The 15,178-nt window shown below is 50.3% G+C and overlaps 1 non-coding gene across 1 annotated transcript; it reads right to left on the bottom strand.

Annotated features, from left to right (window-relative positions):
• Positions 1–14,735: 14,735 nt before the first annotated feature.
• Positions 14,736–14,851, bottom strand: LOC145394332 (U5 spliceosomal RNA). Its single transcript, XR_013896400.1, has one exon. It is a non-coding gene; the product is annotated as a U5 spliceosomal RNA (small nuclear RNA).
• Positions 14,852–15,178: the final 327 nt, after the last annotated feature.

Here is a 15,178-nt window from a genome sequence, read left to right as displayed (position 1 = left end):
CTGTAATCTTACAAGGTGTAGGGAATAATTACTTCTCTGTCCCTCTGTGCAGAGTGAATTTAGAGTCTGGTTTTGTTAATGGTTCCGTTATGGTTGGGTTGGTTGAGACACTCCCAATGTCAGGTGTAACTTTCTTACTTGGAAATGATATTGGTGGAAGTCAAGTGTGTCCAGCTCCTCAGTTGTCTAGTGAGCCAGTGGCTGTGACCCAGGATTGTGATGTCCCTGATGTGTTCCCTGCATGTGCTGTCACTAGGGCTAAGTCTAAAGTTACTGGTGATTTAGAGAATAATGATGATGATGATGTTATCCTAGATGACACTTTTCTTGCTAATTTGGACCACTCACCAGATGAGGCAGTACCCCGTAGTGTTGATAATTTGTCTCGTCAAGAGTTGGTTGAGTTGCAGGTTGCTGACCCTGAGTTGAAAGGTCTAGCTAACTCTGCTGACAGTGAAGAAGAGTCAGCCGGTGCTTCTACTTGTTATTATGTAAAGTCAGGAGTACTTATGAGGAAGTGGAGACCCCCAACAGCATCAGCCGACTGTGAATGGGAGGTTGTACATCAAGTTGTCATCCCTCGTGTTTGTAGGCAGGATATCATTAGAGTGGCTCATGATTCCAGTTTGGCAGGACACCTTGGAGTGAGGAAGACTGTGGCACGCATTTTGAAACATTTCTACTGGCCAGGTATCTTCAGGGATGTTTCCTGGTATTGTAAGTCTTGTCACACCTGTCAAGTTGTGGGGAAGTGTAATCAGACCGAAAAGGTTGCACCTCTAGTTCCCATTCCTCCTTTTGAGGCGCCTTTCACCCGTGTGTTGGTGGATATTGTGGGCCCTCTTCCTAAGACTTCTTCAGGATTTTCTTATGTGTTGACCATGATTGATATGGCTACTCGTTATCCTGAAGCCATTCCACTTAGAAACATCTCAGCAAAGAACGTGGTTAAGGAAATGCTGGGGTTCTTCACAAAGTTTGGTCTGCCTAAGGAGGTACAGTCCGACCGGGGAAGTAATTTCATGTCAAACGTTTTCAAGCAGTCTCTGAAAGAGTTGGGCATCACCCAGATCACGTCTTCAGCTTACCATCCCCAGACCCAAGGAGCGTTGGAGAGATATCATCAAACACTCAAATCGATGCTCAAGAAATACTGTTTGGAACATCAGAAAGACTGGGATAAAGGTCTTCCATTCGTTGTGTTTGCTGCAAGAGAATCTCCAAATGAATCACTGGGCTTCTCACCTTTTGAACTACTGTTTGGCCATGAAGTAAGAGGACCCCTTAAGCTACTCAAGGAATGCTGGCTGTCGGAGGAAGATGACGTCAACCTGCTGGAGTATGTGATGAATTTCAAAGAACGGCTGTCCACTGCTTTACAGCTGGCGAGAGAGAATTTAGGAGCTGCTCAGGAGAAGATGAAGACTTGGTATGATAAGAAGTCCACGTTACGCCACTTTCAGCCAGGAGATCAGGTTTTGATTCTGCTACCAGTTCATGGGCAACCTCTTCAAGCCAAGTTTAGTGGCCTTTATTTCGTGGAGAAGAAACTCAGTGATGTCAACTATGTCATCGCCACACCAGATCGTAGAAAGAGCAAGCAACTATGTCACATCAACATGCTAAAGTTGTATCACAGGCGGGACGAAAATAATCCAGTCTGCACTGTAGCTGTTCCACCCGAGTCTGCAAGTGAAGCTCTCCCATGCAGTATGAGCCTGAGTGATAGTTTGGGGAAGAATCCTGATATCATGAATGATCTCCAGACTAAGCTTTCTCATCTACCTCCTAAGGAAAGGCAGGAGTTTTCGGCATTACTGCAGGAGTACCAAGTGTTCCGTGCTACTCCAGGAAGAACCACTGTGTTGATGGATGATGTCGATGTTGGAGAAGAAAAGCCAATTAAATTGCCTCCTTACCGTGTGAACCCAGCGAAAGTTCCTCTCATCCAGAAGGAGCTTGGCTACCTGTTGGACCACAAGATGATTGAGCCCTGTCAGAGCGAGTGGAGTTCTCCTGTCACTCTGGTCCCTAAGCCAGGTGGGTCACAGCGGCTTTGCATTGACTACAGACGTGTTAATCAGATAACTAAAACAGACACTTACCCTCTCCCTCGTGTGGAAGATTGCATAGACAAGATCGGAAAGGCTAGGTACATAAGTAAGTTTGATTTGTTAAAGGGATACTGGCAAGTACCTATGACTGAACGTGCTAGGGAGATCTCATGTTTTGTAACATTAGGAAAAACTGTTGCATGTTCTGTAATGCCATTTACAGATTGTTTTAGAGTAATAAGAAATTTCCTTTGTAAATTTCTTTTTTCTTTGTGGGGAGGTGTTACATAGCCTATGATTTCATCATGCTTTGTGTAATTTTAACGCTCAGTATGCTGCATGTTTGATCATGAGCGTGTTCTGCCTCAGGCCCCCCCTTCTACCGTTATAGTAGAGTAAGTCGTCCTTTCTGTTATTCAGTGCGGGATTGTCGACCGTTTGTCCCCATCGCTTCATTTGCGCGTCCTTATTACAAGTTGTATCAGGCTCTGCTGGCCCCTATATAATGAGCTCAGTCTCTGCATCATTGCCACTTAGATCTGCTCCTCATTTTGTTCACATCTCTGTCCTCCCCTGTACAGATATTATTATTGTGAGTGCTCAAGAAGTCTCCAACCATCTAGCAGCTGTGTGTAATTTGAGTATAACCGTTGTTGCATTTTGTTCTTGTACTGTATAGCATAAGTTTAATTTGTAGGCCTAGTGAAGTTTGTAATTTATGTGGGGTTCTTTGTCAGTCATTTTTGATAATAGTTTGTATCTGTAATTATTTATCTGGCATTCACTGAGTATTATCTGGTATCTCATTTTATCGGGGCTGACTTAGATAAATTTGCTCTTGCTAATTTCGTGTTAATAGAGGCTATTGCAGTTAACCATATATTTAACCTGTTTGTTTGCCATTACATTATCCTTATGAGTTCTGAATGTTTTGTTGTTAGTTTGTGCATTAAACTTTAACTTGTAATTTTACCTAACTCTTTTGCTTTGAACCTGGAACTTTACGGGACAGTAGTGACTCTTCGTATTCTCACTTAAAGTGTACGTTATCTTTCTCTGTTCCGTAACAATATATATATATATATATATATATATATATATATATATATTGTTAAGAAGCGAGATTTGCCAGTTAGGTAGCCTAGCCGAGATGTTTCTCGACTTATCTCGACGTTTACAGTGATTCCGGTACGAGTCAGAGTTGCCAGTTTGCCTGCTATTTCTGAACGTAGGTATTTCGTAAGTTATGCATGAATTTTTCTGCTCTTTTTCTTTATAATGTTTTCTTTATGTGATTGCTTGTTATATTATGTACTTTAAGTTCGTATGGTAAATGATTTAGAGTGTTATGTACTGTAAGAAAACTGGCATGTTTTGGTTGTCTCCGAGTTGGTAACTGTGCTCTCTCTCTCTCTCTCTCTCTCTCTCTCTGGAATACACAAGAACTGTGGAGAAGTAGAAGTTTCTCGTATAATGCAAGCTCATATATTGATGGATAAGAGGCTAGAACAAGTTCAGTCGGTTTTCAGTTCAGTTTGAGTGTAGTGCAGTGTCAGTGCAGTGAAGTTTGTATATTTTCGGTACTTGTGAAAACAGTGAAGTGTTTATTGAAGTTTATATACCACCAGGAATTGTGAAAAACAGTGAAGTGTTGTCATGCATTAAGTGTAATTTCAGTTGGTAAAGTGTGTATAGCTCCAGTGCTTGTGAGAATAGTGACGAAGTTGGAAAGCATTCAGTGTAGCTACTTGGAAAATAAAGAACTGAACTTAAGAAGCCAGTGTTTATTTACAATGCCCAAGCTGATCTTGTGTACTGTACACCAAAAGCCTGACCATAGGAAGAACAACTCGATGGGCAACGTCCTTCCTATGCTGAACTACTGCTGTTGGAGCCCGTGGCAGTGTCTGGTGGGGACGCCACAATATATATATATATATATATATATATATATATATATATATATATATATATATATATATATATATATATATATATATAAAGATAAACACCAACGTAATCAGGAACATCTTTAATAAATTAGTGACGTTCGACAACTCGTTTGTCATTTCAGACATGGGTATGGGAAGACAACTAAATAAGATCCGTAACCCACCTACTCCTAAACTCACAGCAAACAAATCACCTGTGTACTGTATCTTGCCATTTTTAGGTCCAAAAAGTTTTTCCATATGTAATAATATATCGAGTTTAGTTAGGGAATTTTACCCTCAAGTATGTCTTAGAACAATTTTCAAACCCAGCAACACCATCGGACAATGGTTCAAACATAAAGACCGAATCCCTGACGCTCTGCAATCCTCTGTTGTCTATAATTATAATTGTAGTCGCTGTAATGCGTCTTATATTGGACAGACTAAGAGGCAATTACGAGTAAGAATTACAGAACATCTGGGACGGTCATATAGAACCGGTCTACCTATGGCTAAGCCACCTTTCACTGCCATCCGAAATTGCTGTGAAGCCTTAGGCCACCCCATAAGCGAATCTGATTTTTCTGTTGTTCACGGTTGTCGTGACGAGGTAGTGGTAAAGAAGTTTCCCACAAATGTTCTGGCTCCCCCAGTCAAGCTACACCCACCCATGCCCTATACCAGCCCCACCCCGGCACCCAAGCTACCTAGAGCACACCCTGCCCACCGACGCCCCAGTCACAAGGAGAACCCCAACCTCATCCTAGTCAACCCTTGGGAGTTCTCTGCCTGCAGCTCCCGATGCCCCCTGCACGACATCAGGGACCAGCTAAAGGCCGCCAGACAAAAAACCAGCACCCCGGGCAGGCGTAAAGTCTCCTCCCTAGAAAATGAGGAGCCGGACGACGAACCTGGCCCATGGAGGAAGCCGAACCCAGGGAGCAGGAGCCAGAGGAAGAAGAAGGAGGCCCCCAACAGTTGGATTTTTAGGACCGCCCCTGCGCCTTCCCACGGTGGCGGGGGCCACTTCCCCCAAATACCGCCCCCAAGTTTACCTTAAGATGAAGCTGAACAGGGTAAAAGCCAGATCCCTGGCTGACATGGGAGCGGACAGATCTTGCCTATATAGCCACTACTTCTTCCGTCACAAGTTGACCTTTGGCCTGCTACTCCCGACGGCTACTCACCTGGTGGACGCGGGGGATTGGCCCCCTGCCGATCCGTGGGGAAACGTGGGTCCTGCGTGTCGACACCCATCCGCCAGCACCGGCGATGCACAAATTTATTGTGTTTGACTCTTCATGCCGAAACTATGATGGCTATCTGGGGTTGGACCTGCTGCAAAAGCTGGGTGCCACCATCGACTGCCAGAATAGACAGCTCCAGTTCTGGAAACCCCCCGGCCCCCCCTGTCCCACGAGGGCCGTCTGCACTTGCATGCCATGGCCCCGGCAGGAAGACTCCCCGCTCCCCCCTCCACCCTCTCTTGCCCCCTTTCCCCCCTCTCTCTACCCCCCTCCCCTCTCTCTTGCCCCCCTTCCCCCCTCTCTCTACCCCCTCCCCCTCCCCTCCTTCCCTGCCGCCACCACCTCAGCTGTCACTATCCCCCCTCATCACGAGGCTTGGGTGCCCCTTAACTGGCCCTCAGGTACCTCTGTTCTATTCTCCTTCCTCCTTCTGCCCGAAACCCTCTTGGCCTGCCTCCTGTCCCCAGCCTTCCTTCCCCCTCATCACTTGGCAGTCGGGATTGCATAATCTTGCTCCCTCGCCCCTCACCCTCCCGAAAGGGCTTGTAATCGGAGAGATGGAAGAAGCTGGGCCCTGTGCCCCTTCCCCATCCCGCTCCCCTGCCCTTCTGTCCCCTATCCCTGACCATCTCTCTGCCCACCAATCCAACACCCTCTGCCGCCTTCTCCTGGACTTCCAGGACCTATTTGCGGTAGGACCCACCGACATTGGACATACCACCTACTTAGCTCACAAGATCCATACGATGGGCCCACTTTTCCGACAGCCATTCCTGCGGAAAAACCCCAAGCAACAGGAAGAGGAAGACCGCCAGGTGCAGGAGATGATTGAAGCAGGAGTCGTCTCCCCCTCTACCAGCCTTTGGTCCTCCCCCACCGTCCTCGTGAAGAAAGAGGATGGCACGATGTGGTTCTGCGTCGATTACCGCTGGCTCAACAACATCACTATCAAGGATGACACTCCACTCCCACGAATAGACAATTCCCTAGACTCCCTATATGGCGCCTCCTGGTTCTCCACTCTCGATCTCCAGTCGGGGTACTGGCAGGTCCCGGTGCGACTAGAGGACAGAGACAAAACTGCATTTTCCACCAGCAACGGGAAACATTATAAATTTAATGTTTTACCTTTCGGCCTCTGTAATGCCCCTGCCACCTTTTCAAGACTCATGGAATCCGTCCTCAGTGGCCTTACATGGGAGATGTGTCTGGTGTACTTGGATGATGTCATCGTGTTCAGCCACACCTGGGCCGACCACCTGCAGTGCCTCCGCCGGGTTTTTTCCTGAATCCGACAGGTAGGCCTCAAACTCCAGCTCTCCAAGTGTGTTCTGGCTGCCAGAACCGTCTCATTCCTGGGGCATGTCATCTCCCAGGCTGGCATATCTCCCAACCCCGACAAATTCTGCACCATCACGGACATTCCCCCACCCAACGATGTCCATGGAATCCGAGCATTCCTCAGCCTGACTTCCTACTACCGCCGTTTCGTGAAGGGATTTGTGTACATCACCAAGCCCCTCCACGACCTGACCTGAAAGGGAGAGCCGTTCATCTGGACAGACGAGAGACGAGCCGCCTTCCAACAACTTAAGGATAAGCTTGCATCCACCCCTGTCATTGCTTTCCCCGACTACACCCTTCCATTTCGGCTTTACACAGATGTCTCCCTCATTGCAGTCGGGGCCATGCTGACGCAAGTCCAAGAGGGCCGCGAACACATCATCGCCTGCGCTAGTCGTACCTTAAATCAGGTGGAGAAGAATTACACCGCCACCAAGAGGGAGTGCCTAGGTATTGTCTGGGCACTCGAGCACTTCTGGGCGTACCTATTAGATACCCAGGTCATCATCATCACTGATCACCAGTCTCTCCAGTGGTTGCAACAGTCTGACACCCACAACGCACAGCTCATCAGGTGGCGCAAAACTCTGGAGGAGTTTAACTATGAAATCTTGTACCTTCCCGGCAAACTCCACATCAATACAGACGCCCTTTCCCGACTCCCTATCAACACCGCCCAGCCGGAGGCCAACCTCTTCCAACAATGGCATCGGAAGGAAAGGCCACCCTGGATTCCTCAGCCCCTCTTCAAAAAATTGTACCGCCAAGGTGACTATCTGCTAACTCCATCTGGGCATATCATCCTGGCCCCCAACGCTGCCCTAGACGCCCTTTGACACCTGCACGTCCACAATGGCATTCACCTGGGCATGAAGAAACCCCTACAGGTTTTCAATGACACCTATTGGACGCCAAATCCCTCCACCCTTGCCAAGGAGATTATCCAATCCTGCCGAGCATGCACCCTTGGTAAAGACATCACTCGTACCGTCGGCCCAGCTGGGCGTATTATCGCCCACAAACCTTGGCAACTATTGGCACTCGACATAGTGGGACCTTTGCCCCCGAAATCAGGCTATAGGTACATGGTTACATTCATCAACACGCACTCTAAGTTCATTGTAGCCTGCCCAACAAAAGAACACCATGCTGTTGCAGTGGCTGACGCCCTGGTCCAACATATTTTCCCTACTTTAGTATTCCGTAAGCCATCCATCCAGACAATGCGCCAGAATTCACCAGCAAAATCTGGGAGGAACTCGCCCATCTTTTCGGCTATAGCAACTCCCACTCGTCCCCTTACTGGCCCCAAGGAAATGCCATGTGCGAATGCATCCATCGTACACTAATGAATCAACTCTGAACCCAGATAGAAGCCACCAAAAATGATGACTGGCTCGCCCATGTAAAAACTGTACAATGGGGCATTAACTCGTGCCTCCGAGAGGATGGCATCTCGCCCTACGAGCGAGTGTTTGGAGAAACACCCCTCCTCCTGCCCCTTCAGCAGCACTTGCAACCCCCTGCTTCCACCTCCACCTCTGACCCATTACACCACCTCAAATGACGGCTGACACACCTCCAGAACAACCTGGACCTTCGCCCCGACACCTCCCCCATCCCCTACAAGCCAGGTGATACCGTGATGATCGCACAGCTCCCCACTCCCAGCAAGCTTGCCCCGTGCTTTGTGGGGCCATGCACCATCGCTCACATCCTTAACCCCTACCAGGTGACCATAGAATACCACAGCACGTCCCGCACCCTCAGAAACTGTCATATCCCCCCCTTCCATGCCCCACCTCCCAAGCTCCAGCCCCATGCCCCACCCCATCCCCCACCCCCACGCCACCTTCCTCTACCTCCTACAACTGCTATATCTCCCCCTTCCCTTCTCTCTCTCCCTCTCCCTCCCCCACCACCCTTACCTCACCCCCTGCCATGTCGAGCACCTCACCTGACAGCTCACCAACACCACCGAGCCCCCGCACCTCCCCCACTCCCTCACCACCTAGTACCCAGGCCCCCACGCCTGACACCAAGTGTCCCACCCACATTCCCACACCTTCGCCGCCCACCACATCCCCGCCTCAACCTCCGCCCCCCTCCAACAACCAAACCCACCAACCGCCGCCCACCCACACCCACCCCAGCTCCCACCCCTGCTTCTGCCAGAGCCACCCGCACGCCCACCCCACGACCAACCCTACACCCACCCCCCACTCCCTGCCTTGCGCTATCCACCCACTGACCACCCCCAAACCAACCGCCCGTGCCCCATGCCCATCACAGCAGGCCAATGCCACATGCCCCCATCACCGCCCACAACCACCCTCAGAACAACCACCACCCATTCTGGCTGCCTCTCCTGCCCATCTGCCCGATACGCCCACTCTCCCACCCCACCCGCCTTGCCGCAAATTCACACGCCGACCCCTACCTTAAGCCCTCTCACATATATGATACACCAAGTTCAGATCCCGACCACCTATACTCCCCAGAGACTCCACGCCTCATTACCCCGGCATAAAACTCCACACTTGCCCTCCATCTCTAGCATTCAGCACAGCCCAGCACCTGAGATGACATCTACCACGAAGATCCGCCGAGCCATATGGGCACTGCCCTTCGGGCACAAACAGCATGTCCGAGGACCTTGCCACCTCCTACGCCTCCTCTGCTCCTCCACTGACCAATCCATCCTGATCATTACTTGTGACAAACCACGAACAAAATCCTGCTACCACAGCCTAGCACGCCCTCTTCCAACACCTTCAGCCAGTCTACACCACCTACAATACAAGAGTTTATCACCTCCAGTCACGAGACCATGACTTTTTCCCACCTGACGGTGGTAAAATGTAGCAGGACATTGAAGCAGACAGCAACAATCCACCAGTAGGAGCCCATGGAGGAATGTACACAGCGCGAATGAGCTCCGTGCAGAAACGACCTAATTCCACCCATGCCACGCACCCCTATGACACGGAACTTGCCCGTCGCCACCATAGCAGGAATACAAGACGACCTGCCGGGCGAGCTGCCCATCAGTCAGACCGGGGTGGAACTGTTTCTCCAGCTCCAAACAGCACCTCTGAGACAGCCAGTAGCAGCTCACCCTCCTGCAGGAGACGGCCTGAAGCCGGTCCCGCCTTCATCAGTAGACTGCCTGCAGCCACTCAGAAGGTGCCTTACAAAGAGATGGTCTGTAGCCGCTCGCCCTCCTACAGGTGATGGCCTGAAGCCACTCTGGAGCAAACAAGGAGACAGCCTGAAGCCACTCCTGCCTTCGTCAGGAGATGGCCTGCAGTCACTTGGAAGGTGCCCCTCGGAGAAATGGCCTGTAGCCACTCACCCTCCTACAGGAGACGGCCTGAAGCCGCTCTGGAGGCTAATCAGGAGATGGAAGATAGCCGCTCCCGCCTTTGTTACGAGATGGCCGGACGCCGCTCTGAAGGTGCCCCTAGAGAGACAGCTTGTAGCTGATCACCCTCCTACAAGAGATGCCCTGAAGCTGCTCCAGAGGCTATTCAGGAGATGGCTGGTAGCCGTTCCTGCCTTCATCAGGAGACGGCCAGAAGCCGCTCTGAAGGTGCCCCTGGAGAGATGGCCTTTAGCCATTCCCCCTCCTACAGGAGGCGGCCTGAAGCCGCTCCACAGGTCAATTAGGAGATGGCCAGTAGCCGCTCCTGCCTTCATCAGGAGGCGGCCGGTAGCCGCTCCGAAGGTGCCCTGAGACAGCCACGGCCAGTAGCCAGGCCCTACAGCCAGAGACGGCCTGAAGCCGCTTCTTTGTCAGGTGCTGAGCCCGGTCCACCCACCCACGACTTAGAGGCAGCCCCCAGCCTGGAGGAGTATTGGAGAGGCCATGTGACCACCACCAGGCTCTTCTCCCTACAGAGGGTGGAGACGCCCCTGATGGACCCTGATGCTGGCCAACGCTGCAGCTCACTCCTGACGGCATCCCCAACCTTTGGGGACCGAATCTCCCTCGACCTCCCTACCACCCCTCAGACTCCCGGGCGGGACCTCCCTGCACCCAGACGCCGGAGATCCTCGTCCTCCATCAGGCACCTGACTCAAAAGTTCAGACGACTGTTCAGCCCCAGCCCAGAGGGCCAGACTCCCACCCCAAGCCTAGAAGCTTCAGGCTCCTATGCCCCCAGCAGCCCTGGACGAGAGAGGACGCCTCTACGCGCTGTCCCCTGCCCCCGGGACCTAGCAGCCCCTGGTGGATCCCAGCCTCGTCAGTAGGGAGGCTGAGACTCCGCTGCCACCCCTGCACCTGACTGTGACACGTCCGACCTGGCAGTGAGTGAAAGTTAACACACGCAGCATAAAGACAGTGTAGGAGTGACAGAGTAAAGTGAGCCGGTGGTTAGAGCATAAAAGAAAGTAGTGGAAAAAGATAGTGCAATAGACAGTGTAAGACGGGTCTACCATAGTGAACAGTGCCGCCGTATCACGTAAAGATCATAAGCAGGCCTCTATGCTGAAATTCCAGTACCGCCAGCTCCTTCCGGGTACATAGTGAAGTAGTGTAATAGTGATCTACGGGCCGAGGTACAGTGACCACTCTACCCAACAGTGACGGCACATCTCGGTAAGACCATGCTTAGGCCCAGTGTAAATTATTAACGCTACTCAGGGAAATCAGACAACCATCACCACCGGCCTAGGAAATCTAAACTCCCCCATCAATACATATCTGCAGCCCAAGAATTATAATTGTCCAGTTTATTTGTATCTGTGACATCTGCTCGTTCCTGTGTAAGATTTAGTAATACACATGTAAGGTGCTGCCTTGAGTTTTTGTGTCCTGCCTCTCTTTTTTGTCTAAGCTCCGGTCTAGGAAAAGAACCCAGCTATTCACTAGGTGCTCTAGGGACGAGAGGCCGACCCTAAAACACCTAGCATTACACTTTTTATTATTATTATTATTATTATTATTATTGTTGTTGTTGTTGTTATTATTGATGCTATTCTTCTTATGTACTAATGATGTATCGGATACCAAATTTTAGAGCTCTGCAGAGGTGGAGACAGAGCCGGACATCTATTTATAAAAAAATGAGGTTGCGGATAAAACTGCGGAGGTTGAGATATTAATTTTTGCGGACGCAGACACAACTGCGGATTATTTTTACCTCCATGTCCGTGGTTGCGGACGCGGATGAGGATATTTTTTACACATATAACAGTACATTTATGCAGTATAAAGTGACGAGTTTCAGCCACACTTAAGTGTACATTTAAGTGTGTTACCAGGATGCGGGACGGGGACCGAACTCGTCATGCATCATAGATAAATAGATCAATGCCACCTTGTCCGAAATTTGATGCCTGTCTGTACAATGTGGAATTGCTGCCGACTGTACACTGAGAGCCACCGGCAAATTATAGTTTGATATATGCTGATTTGGAGAGAGAGAGAGAGAGAGAGAGAGAGAGAGAGAGAGAGAGAAGAGGAACAATGAGAGACGGAGGGAGGAAGAAAGCTAAAAGAGAAGAAAACAAAGAGGAGGAGGGACTGGTAGGTGAGAGGAATGGAGAGGAGAGTTGTGGATGAAAAGGAGAGAGAAAAAGAATTATGACAAAAAGAGAAAGGAGAAATATTGGATGGGTGGAGATCAGCAACCTCTGCGGTTCTTTGACGCGGAGGCGGATTATTATGCGGAGCTATTATGATCCGAAAACGCGGTGGCGGATAATGATGCAGAGCTTTTGTTGTCTGAAGACGCAGACACGGTAGTAATGCGGACATTATTTTTGCTGCGGAGGCTCCTCGGAGGTGGAGGCGGAGGCGGATATCCGATACATCACTATTATATACTTATTGTTATTATTATTATTATTATTATTATTTGTAATGCTAGGTGTTTTTGGGTAGGCTTCCCGTCCCTCTAACGCCTAGTGTGTAGCTGGATTCTCTTTCTAGACCGAAGCTTAGACAAATAGGAGAGAGGCAGGACACAAAAACTCAAGGCAACCACCTTACATGTGTATTACTAAATTCTACAGCGGAACGGGTAAATGTCACAAATACAGGTATGCTGGACAATATAATTCTTAGGCCTAGATATGGGGTGTTAGTATCATGCAGGATACTACTCAGGGCAAGGTCGGGTAAGGTGAATAACACTTAGGGCAGAGGGGTTATGCACTATTACTGCAGGGAGTCTAGCTTCTATATATTGGTGGAATTGGTGGCACTATTTCACTGTGGATAATTATTACTTTAACACTGGGGCCTGCGTATGATCTTAGTGTGGTGCTGTGTTACTATTTGGTAGCGTGTTCACTGTGATAGACTCCTATTTGACTGCCCTGCCGTGTTCACTGTTTCACTGTTACCTTGCTTATTCCACCACTCATTTAGATTGTCACTGATGCTTTCCTCACTGACTTCCTTTATACTGTTAACTCACTGTTCTGCCTTTACTTCACTATGTTATGGACACTGTGCTTTCACTGTCACTCCTTTTGGGTCTGGGCATCGTGGCGGTCAGGTACAAGGGCAGCGGAGATGACTCAGCCTCACTACTGACGGGGCTGGGTTCCGCCAGGGGCCTCTGTGTTCAGGGGCCACGGGATCACAGGTAGGGGTGTCCTCTCTCATCCAGGGTTGCTGGTGGCGAAGGGCCCCGCGCTTTCGGGGCTTGGGGTGGGAGTCTGGCTCTCAGGGCTGGGGCCAAATAGCTGCCTGAACTTCTCACTCAGGTGCCTGATGGAAGACGAAGATTTCCAGCGTCTGGGTGTAGGGAGGTCCCGCCTGGGAGTCCTGGGGGCGTTCTGGAGGTCCCAAGGGCTGCGGTCCCAGGTGGTTGGGGATGCTGTCAGGAGGAGGTTGTGGCATCAGCCTACATCGGGGTCCGTCAGGCAAGTCCTTTCAGGATCCAGCTGCAGGGAAAAGAGCCCGGTGGTAGTCACGGGGTCTCTCCAGTACTCCTCCAGGCTGGGGGCTCCCTCTGGGTCATAGGTTGGTGGGCAGGAGTCAGCACCTGATGGAGGGGCGGCTACTGGCCATCTCCTACCGTAGGGCCCGGCTACTGGCCATTTCCTACCGTAGGGCTCGGCTACTGGCCGTGGCCTTCTAGGGGCGCGGCTACCGGCCGTCACTAAGGCCTGGTTACTGGCCGTGGCCTGGGGGAAGGAGTGGCTACAGGCCGACTCAGGGGCACCTTCAGAGCGGCTACCTGCCGTCTCCTGAAGAATGTGGGAGCAGCTACCGGCTATTTCCTGGTTACCTCCAGAACGGCTCTCCTGTAGGAGGGACGAGTGGCTACCTGCCGTCTTTTGAGGGGCACCTTCAGAGCGGCTACCGGTCGTCTCCTGACGAAGGCGGGAGCGTCTACTGGCCGTCTCCTGGTTACCTCCGGAGCAGCTGCAGGCCATCTCCTGTAGAAGGGTCAAGCGGTTACAGGCCGTCTCTCTAGGGGCACCTTCAGAGCAGCTACCGGCCATCTCCTGATGAAGGCGGGAGTGGCTACCTGCCGTCTCCTGGTTACCTCCGGAGCAGCTGCAGGCTGTCTCCTGTAGGAGGGTGGAGTGGCTACAGGTAGTCTCGTTAGTGGCACCTTCAGAGCAGCTTCTGGCCGTCTCCTGACGAAGGCTGAAGCAGCTACCGGCTGTCTCCTGTTTACCTCCAGAGCGGTTGCAGGCCGTCTCCTGTAGGAGAGTTGAGCGGCTACCGGCCGTCTCAGGGGTGCTAACTGGAGCTGGAGTAATAGCTCCACCCTGTGGTTGTTGGTGGTCGGCTCGCCCAGAAGGTAGTCTCATATTCCTGCTATGGTGGTGGCAGGCGAGCTCCGGGTCATAGAAGCGCGCAGCCCAGGCAGACTTATGTCCTTGTCACCCTGAGTCCAGGTGCGCTGTATATGCTCCTCGGTGGACTTCTTCTAGGGCTGTTTGGTTGCCCTCAGTGACATTATACTGCATCTTATTATTATTATTATTATTATTATTATTATTATTATCATCGTTATTTGTGTTTTTTAATCACGCCAAGTACATGATATGAAGGTGAAATACAGGCAGAAAATCACCAGTTATAGTTATAGGACATTAAAGTTAACACTGCAAGTCTATGAAACCACACAAAACATAACATGCACTCTCTTAAGCAGTCCAAATATTATTTTGCTTTAGGTTTTATTAATCCACTTTCGTGGGCTGTCAAAAAAGTGATATAGACTCATTGAGATAATCCCCTCCACGGAAATATTTAGTAGAAGGCGAAAGATTTTTGTGTTTTGAAGGGAAACCAGAGGTACCACGTGATCGAAACAACCAGCATCTCATTGCCGCCACTGAGGTACAGTCGGGGAAAGTTCCGCATTACCCACCTCCCGAAGCACTGGTGTGAGACAGCTGAATGTGAAGCAGCAGCCAGCCTTGATGTGTCTGGTAACTGTGAGTGTGAAGGAGGGGGAGACGGGGGATTGGGGGCAGAGGAGGGTTTAGTGATAGATTGGGAATCACGTGTAGGTCAGCAATATATGACTTGGACAGTGTGTTTGAGTTACCGGTTCTTTAGTAAGGATAGATAACAATATGATGCTAGCATTTTATGAAAAAGATTACGTAGATGTCTGTAGAG

Source organism: Coenobita brevimanus, chromosome 3 (genome assembly GCF_032717465.1).
Source record: "Coenobita brevimanus isolate Jiangsu-jjx chromosome 3, ASM3271746v2, whole genome shotgun sequence".
NCBI lineage: Eukaryota > Metazoa > Arthropoda > Malacostraca > Decapoda > Coenobitidae > Coenobita > Coenobita brevimanus.
This window is presented reverse-complemented; position numbering and strand designations above follow the sequence as displayed.